Source organism: Pecten maximus, chromosome 19 (assembly GCF_902652985.1).
Source record: "Pecten maximus chromosome 19, xPecMax1.1, whole genome shotgun sequence".
Taxonomy (NCBI): Eukaryota; Metazoa; Mollusca; class Bivalvia; order Pectinida; family Pectinidae; genus Pecten; species Pecten maximus.
Window position 1 is genome coordinate 29,673,860 of NC_047033.1, and position 10,105 is coordinate 29,683,964.

The following is a 10,105-nucleotide window of genomic DNA, read 5'->3' on the forward strand; positions in this document are numbered from 1 at the left end:
CCAATATCAAGTCCCTGGTTCTCTTGGTTATTGAGAAGTCGTTTGAAGATTATAGCCTATTTGACCCATGTGACCTTGAATGAAGGTCAAGGTCATTTATTTGAACAAACGTTGTAGCCCTTCACCCCAGCATGCTACAGGCCCAATATCAAGTCCCTGGGCCTCTTGGTTATTGAGAAGAAGTTGTTTAAATGAAAAAGTTGACGCCGGACAGACGGACGGACGGACGGACGCCGCACCACGGCATAAAAACCTTCAAATCTAATTGTCTAAAATGGGAACCTTCCAAAACCTACTGTATATAATGGAAACCTTCAAACCTACTCTTTAAAATGGAAACCCCCAAATATAATTGTCTGAAATAGAAATCTTCAAACCCAACCCTTTCAAATGGAAACCTTCACACTCTACCCTTTATAATGGAAACCTTCACACTCTACCCTTTATAATGGAAACCTTCACACTCTACCCTTTATAATGGAAACCTTCACACTCTACCCTTTATAATGGAAACCTTCACACTCTACCCTTTATAATGGAAACCTTCACACTCTACCCTTTATAATGGAAACCTTCAAAAGCTACTGTCTACATGGAAACTTTTAAAAGTTTGCTTAAAAAACAACAAATCACTGTACAAAGTGATGTGTTTCAAACCACTCTTTAACAGAATAATTCAAAATGACTACCAGAAAAGAAATCACGTATAGCAGTCGGAACCCCTCGTCATTTTCTCCGAAACAACGTTCGCAGACGGAGGCGAGGTGTTCCGATTGCACGTATAGTTGTGTGAAATGCTGACTTTCAGATTAAGTTTCTCTCTTTTTTCATATAGTGCTATTATAACAAAGTCGGATTTTCAGTTGGGAGGGGCCTTGGCAGTAGATAATAAACGACAGGAGCTTCTGTTCACATGTTTACTTGCACATATTGATAAGTACAGGCAGAAAAGTCCCTGCAATCAAGCAAATAGCTTCTGTTAATATACATATACATTCGAAACTAACGCGCCCAACTTTACAACAACAGCGCGTAATTTGAAAACAGTTAAAATTACACATATTCAGATTAGACCACATTCAGGTAACGTAATCGGAGTTAAAACTATTAGGATATGCTTTTAAAATATAAACGGATACCTGATTCGATACAAGTTAACTTAATTTAAAATTATAAACGTCGGTGGAAGTACCAATCACATGATGCACAGTAGATAATGAATTAATAAATAATAATAATTAATAATAACAATTTCACTACTTACTTGGCATGTGGTGCCCAGGACGTATTTACAAAATGTATGAAAAATTGGCATAAGAATGACCGTCTTCTCTGACCAATGTACAGAGTGGAACTGGGGAAAGAGCGCCAAAAAGGGATAGAAAGAAAGAAGAAGAAACGCATTGCGCATGTCCTGCCCTGTCCTGTCTGTCAGTGGTCAAACCAGTTTATTACAAACATACATCACACGAACATACTCTCCGGACATTCACGAACCACACATACAAAGCACATAACTGACAGCTACCTGTAACACAGCATAGGATACACCCTGCGTGACAATCACACGACGAGTACAGAACATTTACCTAACAGCCACAAACACGACGTGGGATACGAACAGCACAAATACAACACAACGAGCAGTTATAAAAGTGATTCAGTTAAAATAACCAAAATTAACAGGGTGCCACATACACCCCCCTGTGCAAGAATGGCGTCCTCGCCATCCCTATAACGGATAATAAGGAACAATCAAATACAAGTATAATGAATCCTGTAATGTAAAGACATTACAAGATATAATATAGTATCTATACAACTACATGGAAATATGACGTTGCAGAATGAATAAAATAAGACAAATGATAATACATGGTTAAAAACAAATCAGGTTGATGTCTGTATCACTGACAATACAGCCTCCAAAATCCGTTCTGCTCCTGGAGCCAGAATATCGCCAGAGACCATGGAGCGAAGATAATCCGCCTTCCGCATCCATGACAGATCTGGAGCTGTACCTGCTGTCATCACATAATCACCACTGGTGAACTTCTTAGGTGGTCGACGGACTCTCCCCGAACGTCTCGGAATTGTTGGAGACTCTACCCCGGCTGTATCATCCTCTTCCTGTCCTCCCAGTGCATCAGCATCCTCCCTATTGGTCCTATCAATAACGGAGTCTGCATCCTCTTCAGCAGGGACCATTGTCGACTGATGGTCGTTTACAGGCTGCTCAGCTGCTGTATCCGTGGCACCTGCCTGGGCGTCGCCAACAGCTGGCATAGAGGGCACTGACACAAAGAGTTCCGTATCACTGTCATCGGAGTTGGCAATGGAGGAAACTTCCATTGTGCCCTCAGGTTTGGCCTGAGACTCTCTCCGTAGTTCCTTCACTCTCCGTCGTGTCAATCTTGGTGCTGGGGTTGGGGTTTTCCGTGGTGTAAGGGTATCATCATTCCTGTCATCAGTATCGGTTGCCAGGGAACCGACGGGAAGGAGGTTTCTGTGTAGAGTACGCTTTCTCCCTCCGCCATCCTCCTTCTGTACAACATAGACAGGTATATCTGGGTTGGGTTGGTCTAGAACAACATATATTTCCCCCTCCCACTTGTCCGCAAGCTTATGCTTCCCCTCAAAAGCAACTGTTTTAACCAAGACCCGATCTCCGGCGCGGACAAAGGCTCCACGAATCCGTACATCGTATCCGGTTTTCTGTCTAGCTTTAGCTGCGTTACTCCTGGTGAGGGCAATAATGTAGGAATCCTTAAGTCCTCTTCGCATCGACTCCACATAGGAGTGTAATGATTCCCTCGAACTGTCCGACTCGATTCCAAAGGCAAGGTCTACAGGTAATCGTGGCTCTCTCCCGTACATGAGATAAAAGGGCGAATATCCCGTAGACTCGTTCCTCGTGGCGTTATATGCGTGCACTAAGGGTGCAACATAGGATTTCCAGTCCCTCTTCTCCTCCTCTTCAAGGGTTCCGAGCATGCTCAATAATGTGCGGTTAAAGCGCTCGCACTGTCCGTTGCCCTGTGGATGATATGGTGTAGTCTGGGACTGAGAAATACCGGTCATACGGCAAAGCTGCGTCACAAGCTTGCTTCTGAACGTCATTCCTTGGTCCGAGTGCAGGCGCTTCGGCATCCCATAGTGGACAATGAAATGGTTCATCAGAGCCTCGGCGGTGGTCTTGATGGTCTGGTTACGGGTTGGAACTGCAACGGCGTAGCGAGTGAAGTGGTCGGTTATGACCAAGATGTGCTGGTAATTTCCCTTGGAAGGCTCCAGAGTCAGGTAGTCCATACAGACAAGCTCCAGCGGTTGCGTGGTCTGGATAGAGACTAAGGGTGCCCTCTCCCTGGTGGGGGGTTTCCTCCGCAAACATCTGTTACACCTCGCTATCCACTTCTCAACATCCGTAGACATGGAAGGCCAGTAGAAGCGGTCTCTACACAGCGATAACGTTTTGGCAACAGCTAAATGTCCCATGTTGTTGTGGAGGCTCCTCAAGACAACAGGTATAAGTGACGAGGGAAGAACCAACTGCTGTTTTGTCTCCCCATCCACGGAGGCTTGTCGATAAAGGGCTCCTCGCTTAACTATGAGAGAATCAAAGTGCCGGTATAACGAGGGATTCCAGGCTGACTTGGGTAATTCCTCTCTCCTGGGCCTAACACCACTCTGGACGTTGTTAATACAGGGTCCCAAAAGTTCATCCTTCCTCTGTGCTGCTCTCATATCCCTGAAACTCAGTTGCTCCAACTCAAGGTCTTCCAGGCATGTAGCATCCATACCGTCCACCGTAGTATCCGCTAAACAAATACTCTCAAAGTGAGGCTGACCATACAACATCTGACACACTGCAGCAACAGAGTCCTTGAAAATGGTGTCCTCCTTGGTATCATGACCACTGGTTCCTGGAGTTGGGAACCGAGACAACGTATCGGCATCTATGTGGGATTTACCTGGTCGATATCGGATGTTGAAGCCATAGGCGGAGAGGGCTGCTAGCCAGCGATGACCCGTGGCGTCAAGTTTCGCGCTCGTCAGAACGTAAGTGAGGGGGTTGTTGTCCGTCACCACAGTGAAGCGATGGTCATACAGGTAGTCCTTAAACTTCTCCGTAATAGCCCATTTCATGGCAAGAAATTCGAGCTTATGAGCTGGGTAGTTTCGCTCCGACCTTGACAATCCCCGGCTGGCATAAGCGATGACATGTGCCCTGTTGTCCTTTTCCTGGTATAACACAGCTCCGAGACCTTTATGACTTGCATCACAGTGAACCTCAAAGGTTTTGGTGTAATCCGGATAGGCTAAAACTGGCGGGGAGGCTAATCTTTCCTTTAATGAAATGAACGCAAGTTCCTGCTCCTCTCCCCAATTCCAACAACCATTGCTGTCCTTCTTCTTTCCGGATTTCTTAGGTGCTGGCATAAGATCTGTTAAAGGCCGGGCTACTTTTGCAAAATTCTTGATGAACTTCCGGTAATATCCGGCAAAACCCAAAAACCGGCGAACATCCTCCGGGCTTGATGGCCGCTCCCAATTAATAATCTTCTCCACTTTACTAGGGTCTGCTTCAATACCGGCTGCTGTCACTATAAACCCGAGATATCTGACGCGGCTTTGGAAGAATGAGCACTTCTTGGGTGACAGCTTTATCCCATGTTCCCTCAAGCGCTGGAGTACACGCTGAAGTTTCTCCAAGTGCTCCTCAAAGGTTGATGAAAAGATAATGACATCATCAAGATAGATGAAACAGTCCACCATATGTAATTCCCCGAGGCATTGCTCCATAAGTCGCTGATAGGTGGCCGGGGCGTTAGCGAGACCAAACGGCATCCGGTTATACTCATAAAACCCAAGTGGGCCTAGAGTAAAAGCTGTCCGCTCCTTATGGTGCTCCGCAACCTCAACTTGATGGTAGCCACTCTTCATGTCCAACACGGAGAAGAATGATGATCCCGAAAGTGAGTCAAGTATTTCCTCAATCCGTGGGAGAGCGTAGGCATCTTTAATAGTCCTCTGATTAAGTTGGCGATAGTCGATACACATGCGTAAAGACCCGTCCTTCTTCCTGGCTAAGACTACACCGGACGCCCAGGGTGAGTATGATCTTCTGGGTGCTATATCCATATCCTCAGGGATGACAGAAGATGAAGTGGGCTGCATCAAGGCGCAGACATCTGGGTAATAAACCTCCCTGTCCAACTTACACTGTATGTCTATCCTTCCGTTAGGCGGAATAACAATGTTGCTTGACTCTGCACTCCGTGCTACTGCAAGGCAATATCCGTTCCTCTCCAACTTCTTTTCCCGAAGAGAAATGCAGCGAAAAGAAGTGTACCATGGCGTCGTCAAAGGAGCATGTTGTAAGTATCTCTCACCATACCATTCCCTACATCTTTCCATAAAATGGGTAAGTACATTTGTTCCGAGTAGAACTGGTACCATCTGGTTAAAATCATAGTCAGGCACAACTAGTAAGAGACATCTGGACTCATCCTCTCTGCGTACCCGGTCTATCCGCAGAGTAACCTCAATATATCCTAAGTAAGGTAGTCGGGCTCCACCAGCTACCTGAATGTCCAAGGATCCCTCCCTAATAGGCTGCAGAGGTATGTGTGTCAGGTTCTTCTCATAAAAACCCTGGCTAACACTGGATACTGTAGCCCCGGTGTCTAGCAAGGCTTTCGCAGGCAGTTTGTCGATAAAAAGGTCTACAACGTTACAGTCCCCAGTTAATCCGGGTGGGTTGTCGGGTTCCTGCCGTCTGGTAACTCCTTGCTTAATGGGTTTGGCGTCCTCCAGGCTGACATTCCTCGACCTATAGGTACCCCCTGCTCATAGGCCGATTGGAGTTTAAATGCTTCCTGGAGTGATCCATGATGACACGGCAACCTATCCGTAAGTGTCCATATTGGCCGCATCTGTAACACTGAGGACCCTGAGGGTTATCTCCAACGGGTTGACTTTCATAGCCCGGGGTCTCCATCATGGGTGGGGGAGGGTAACTAGGCTGACACTTCTCAGGCTGGTAATGTTCCTCGCCCTGGCGGTCAAAACATCTATCAGGCTAAGGCTGAAAGTAATCGGCTCCAGGTTGGTAGGTTTTCTGCCCTTGGTATCCATGGGGTTTACCTCCTCCCTGCTGAAACTGACCTCCCTGCTGAAACTGGCCTCCATGGGGGACACCTGATGGCTGATTGGCTCTTGGGCCCTTCTGATTCTTCTTGCCGTCGAAGCGCTTCTTCTCGAATTTATCAAACCTCGCTGACAACTGTAGCATCATGTCTTTCAGCTCCCCTATGTCCGAGTTGGAAGATGTCGATGCTGACGCTGACTTCTCTGAGGACATCATCTTTACCTGGGCTGGCTTGGAAGGTTTGGGCTCCAGTCCCCGTGAATACTCTAGTCTCCGGATAGATTGTCGAAGCTCATCAAAATCCTTAATGGAATCAAACTTGTGTCCAGAAAGGTCCCTAAGGGCTGGCCGAAGTCCTTCGTAGAACACAGTCCTTAGCATGGAATCAATCTTGCTAACCCGTATAGATGCCCGTTCAGCAGCCCTGTTCAGAATCTCTTCCAAACGGAAACCCCAGGCGGAAACTGACTCGTCATCCCACTGCTTGGCAGAGTAGAACTCGGCTAATAGAGATTCTGCTGTATCCATACGATCATACGCCATCTCCATCTTATGTAGGATATCATCAAGTGTGGCCCCAGGCATCCACATCAATGTATTCTTAGGCTCACCTTTTAGGGACAACCGTACAGCTTCATGTATGGACTCCTTGGAATGGATCTCATCAGCCATGTAGCTGGTAACCTCATATTTCCATTGGGCGTAGGTCACATCTCCCTTGGATAAATGTGGATCTCCAGAAAATGTAGAAATCCTGGGCCGGTGCATAGTGATGGGGCCTTGAATTGCTGGACCGGGCATAACAAGGGAGGGCTTCCTCTCTTCTTCTTCCGATCTCTGCTGAGCAGCATAATCTAGCATCCACTGACGCAGAGATTCCAGTGAGTCAAACTTAGGAATAGCTCCTAGATCCTTGAAACTCTGCAACAACTTACCCGCTTCCTCAGCTTCCGACATGATGTTCAAAAACACAAGCGAGATTGTCCCGATGAACAAACAAATAGATAAGAGACAATGCATAGGAAAAAGAACAAATCAGTAAACTCCAATGTTGCTATAGCACAAGGTGTACTGAAAGAAATACTGAAATAAACTACATAATAAAAGTAATTGTGCAGTAAAAAGAAATAACACCAACACACTTAACTAGTAACTTACCAATTAATCTTCTCTTGTTACCGCAGGCAAAACAAAAATGCTGCAAGAAAACACGAGTCTAACTACAAGTCAGCGTATGAAATCACAAAATACACAGAATGACTCAAGTTCAACAAACAAGTACACATTTAGCATAAATAAAACATGTAAATGGTGTATAAATATAGTCTAAACAAATTCACATGAACCGACACGAAGACATACACATTAACACAAACCAGGGAATCAATACAAAAATACACAAATAAACAAGTAATCTCACATAAAGGAATCGCACATCATACACCCCATATGTCAAACAATGTCAATAGGTCAAAGTATTTTAAGTCAACAAAAGGAAAGAAAACAAAGTGTCACAAGATGGATTTACCTAAGACAGGAACAACTAAGTGTGCCAAGAAAACTAAGATGAAAAAAAAAATATAATAAATTGTTTGGGCACAAAAAAATAAATGAACGGATAAATAAGCTAATAGGATACTAGCCGAAGGAAAAAAACTAATTATGCACCACCAAGTATTAGCACTAGATGATGTAACAGCAAAACAAAAATATTAATTCCAAAAAAAAAAAAAATGTTTACTATGCAACCGGAAGTCAAACCTAGACCGGATGTACATACAAAGGTCAAGGTCGTATCACAAAAGGAAAAAACAAGTTAAAAAAAAAATACCACAAATGTTCACAAAAAATACATACCATTAATTACAAATGAAATACAATAGGAATTTAGATAATAGTGATAAATATAGGCAAGTAATACAGTGTTCACAATAATAGTTAATTAGGAAAACAAATAAAGTCTATATGGTGAGGATTCCAGCGGCGCGATCCGGCGATTACAAGAGATAATGTCAGTGTGCACACTATATAGCTATAAGATCATCACTCAAGCGCGAACGAAGGAAAGTCTAGCATTCAAAAATGTCTGAATCACAAGAAGTACAGGCATCCAAGTTCAGCTTACCGATACACGTACAGACACAGTCCAGTACTCCATGGAAGGGCAACATACACATATGCGGGGCGCGTTCAATGAACATGTCCGGTGGCGGTAGTTGTGGTATCCCATAGTGCCAGGTCCCTACATGGGCGCCAATATAACAAAGTCGGATTTTCAGTTGGGAGGGGCCTTGGCAGTAGATAATAAACGACAGGAGCTTCTGTTCACATGTTTACTTGCACATATTGATAAGTACAGGCAGAAAAGTCCCTGCAATCAAGCGAATAGCTTCTGTCAATATACATATACATTCGAAACTAACGCGCCCAACTTTACAACAACAGCGCGTAATTTGAAAACAGTTAAAATTACACATACTCAGATTAGACCACATTCAGGTAACGTAATCGGAGTTAAAACTATTAGGATATGCTTTTAAAATATAAACAGATACCTGATTCGATACAAGTTAACTTAATTTAGAATTATAAACGTCGGTGGAAGTACCAATCACATGATGCACAGTAGATAATGAATTAATAAATAATAATAATTGATAATAACAATTTCACTACTTACTTGGCATGTGGTGCCCAGGACGTATTTACAAAATGTATGAAAAGTTGGCATAAGAATGACCGTCTTCTCTGACCAATGTACAGAGTGGAACTGGGGAAAGAGCGCCAAAAAGGGATAGAAAGAAAGAAGAAGAAACGCATTGCGCATGTCCTGCCCTGTCCTGTCCGTCAGTGGTCAAACCAGTTTATTACAAACATACATCACACGAACATACTCTCCAGACATTCACGAACCACACATACAAAGCACATAACTGACAGCTACCTGTAACACAGCATAGGATACACCCTGCGTGACAATCACACGACGAGTACAGAACATTTACCTAACAGTCACAAACACGACGTGGGATACGAACAGCACAAATACAACACAACGAGCAGTTATAAAAGTGATTCAGTTATAAAAACCAAAATTAACAGGGTGCCACACTATTAACTCTGAACAAGTATATAAAGTGTTCATTGTATCATCGAATATTATCAAATAAGTATTGTAATGTCACGGAACACAGGAAAATAATGTGAGTTTGTTTGTTAGCCTCTACCCCTTATATGCCACCATCACTTTGTCACCACTCCACTCAATATCCCCTACTCTTCTGTCACGCCATCCCACTCCGAAGATCCTTCCCTACGTCACCCTTTTTAATCAACAGCCCCTACCCCTCTGTCACGCCCTCCACTTCCAAAGACTCTTCACGTGTCACCCTTCTTAATCTATAGTCCCTAAATTTCTGACACCCTCTCCTCCATAGCCCCTACCCTCTACCCCCTCCAATTACTAACCCCTACCCCTCTGCCCCCTCCAATTTATAATCCCTACCCCTCTGTCACCTCTCCACTCCATAGCCTCAACATGTTTGTCATGCCCTCCCCTTCAACAGCCCCTGTCTATCTACGGCTTCCTTCCCTCATGTCTGTGCAATCAGTTGATTTTATCATAATACCAATTTAAATGCTTTGTCATTTGAATTGTACCTACCGTGCTACCCGATTGTTTAACTCTGAATGCCATTACAGCTTGTGTAAAGAAAACTCGGTCTTATTACTAGATAGCTGTCAGTGGAGCTTGTTTGATTGTACCGTTGTGTTATATGTTAAGGTGGTTTGTGTTCTAAAACACAGATAGATAATATATTACCCCCATGTTGAAATGACTTTCAGAAAGGTATTTCAAGTGACCAATTAGCAATAATTAGTAATAATTATTGGTTGTTTTAGGATCGTACGTTACTGGAAAGTCCACCATGTCTCCATAACACCATTGTTTAC

The 10,105-nt window shown here is 44.0% G+C and overlaps 1 long non-coding RNA gene across 1 annotated transcript; it reads right to left on the reverse strand.

Moving 5' to 3' along the window:
* Window positions 1-8,470: 8,470 nt before the first annotated feature.
* LOC117318153 lies at window positions 8,471-9,071 on the reverse strand. Its single transcript, XR_004530305.1, has 2 exons — window positions 8,832-9,071; window positions 8,471-8,522 (listed from the first exon to the last, which is right to left on the reverse strand). It is a non-coding gene; the product is annotated as an uncharacterized LOC117318153 (long non-coding RNA).
* Between the last annotated feature and the right edge of the window lie 1,034 nt (window positions 9,072-10,105).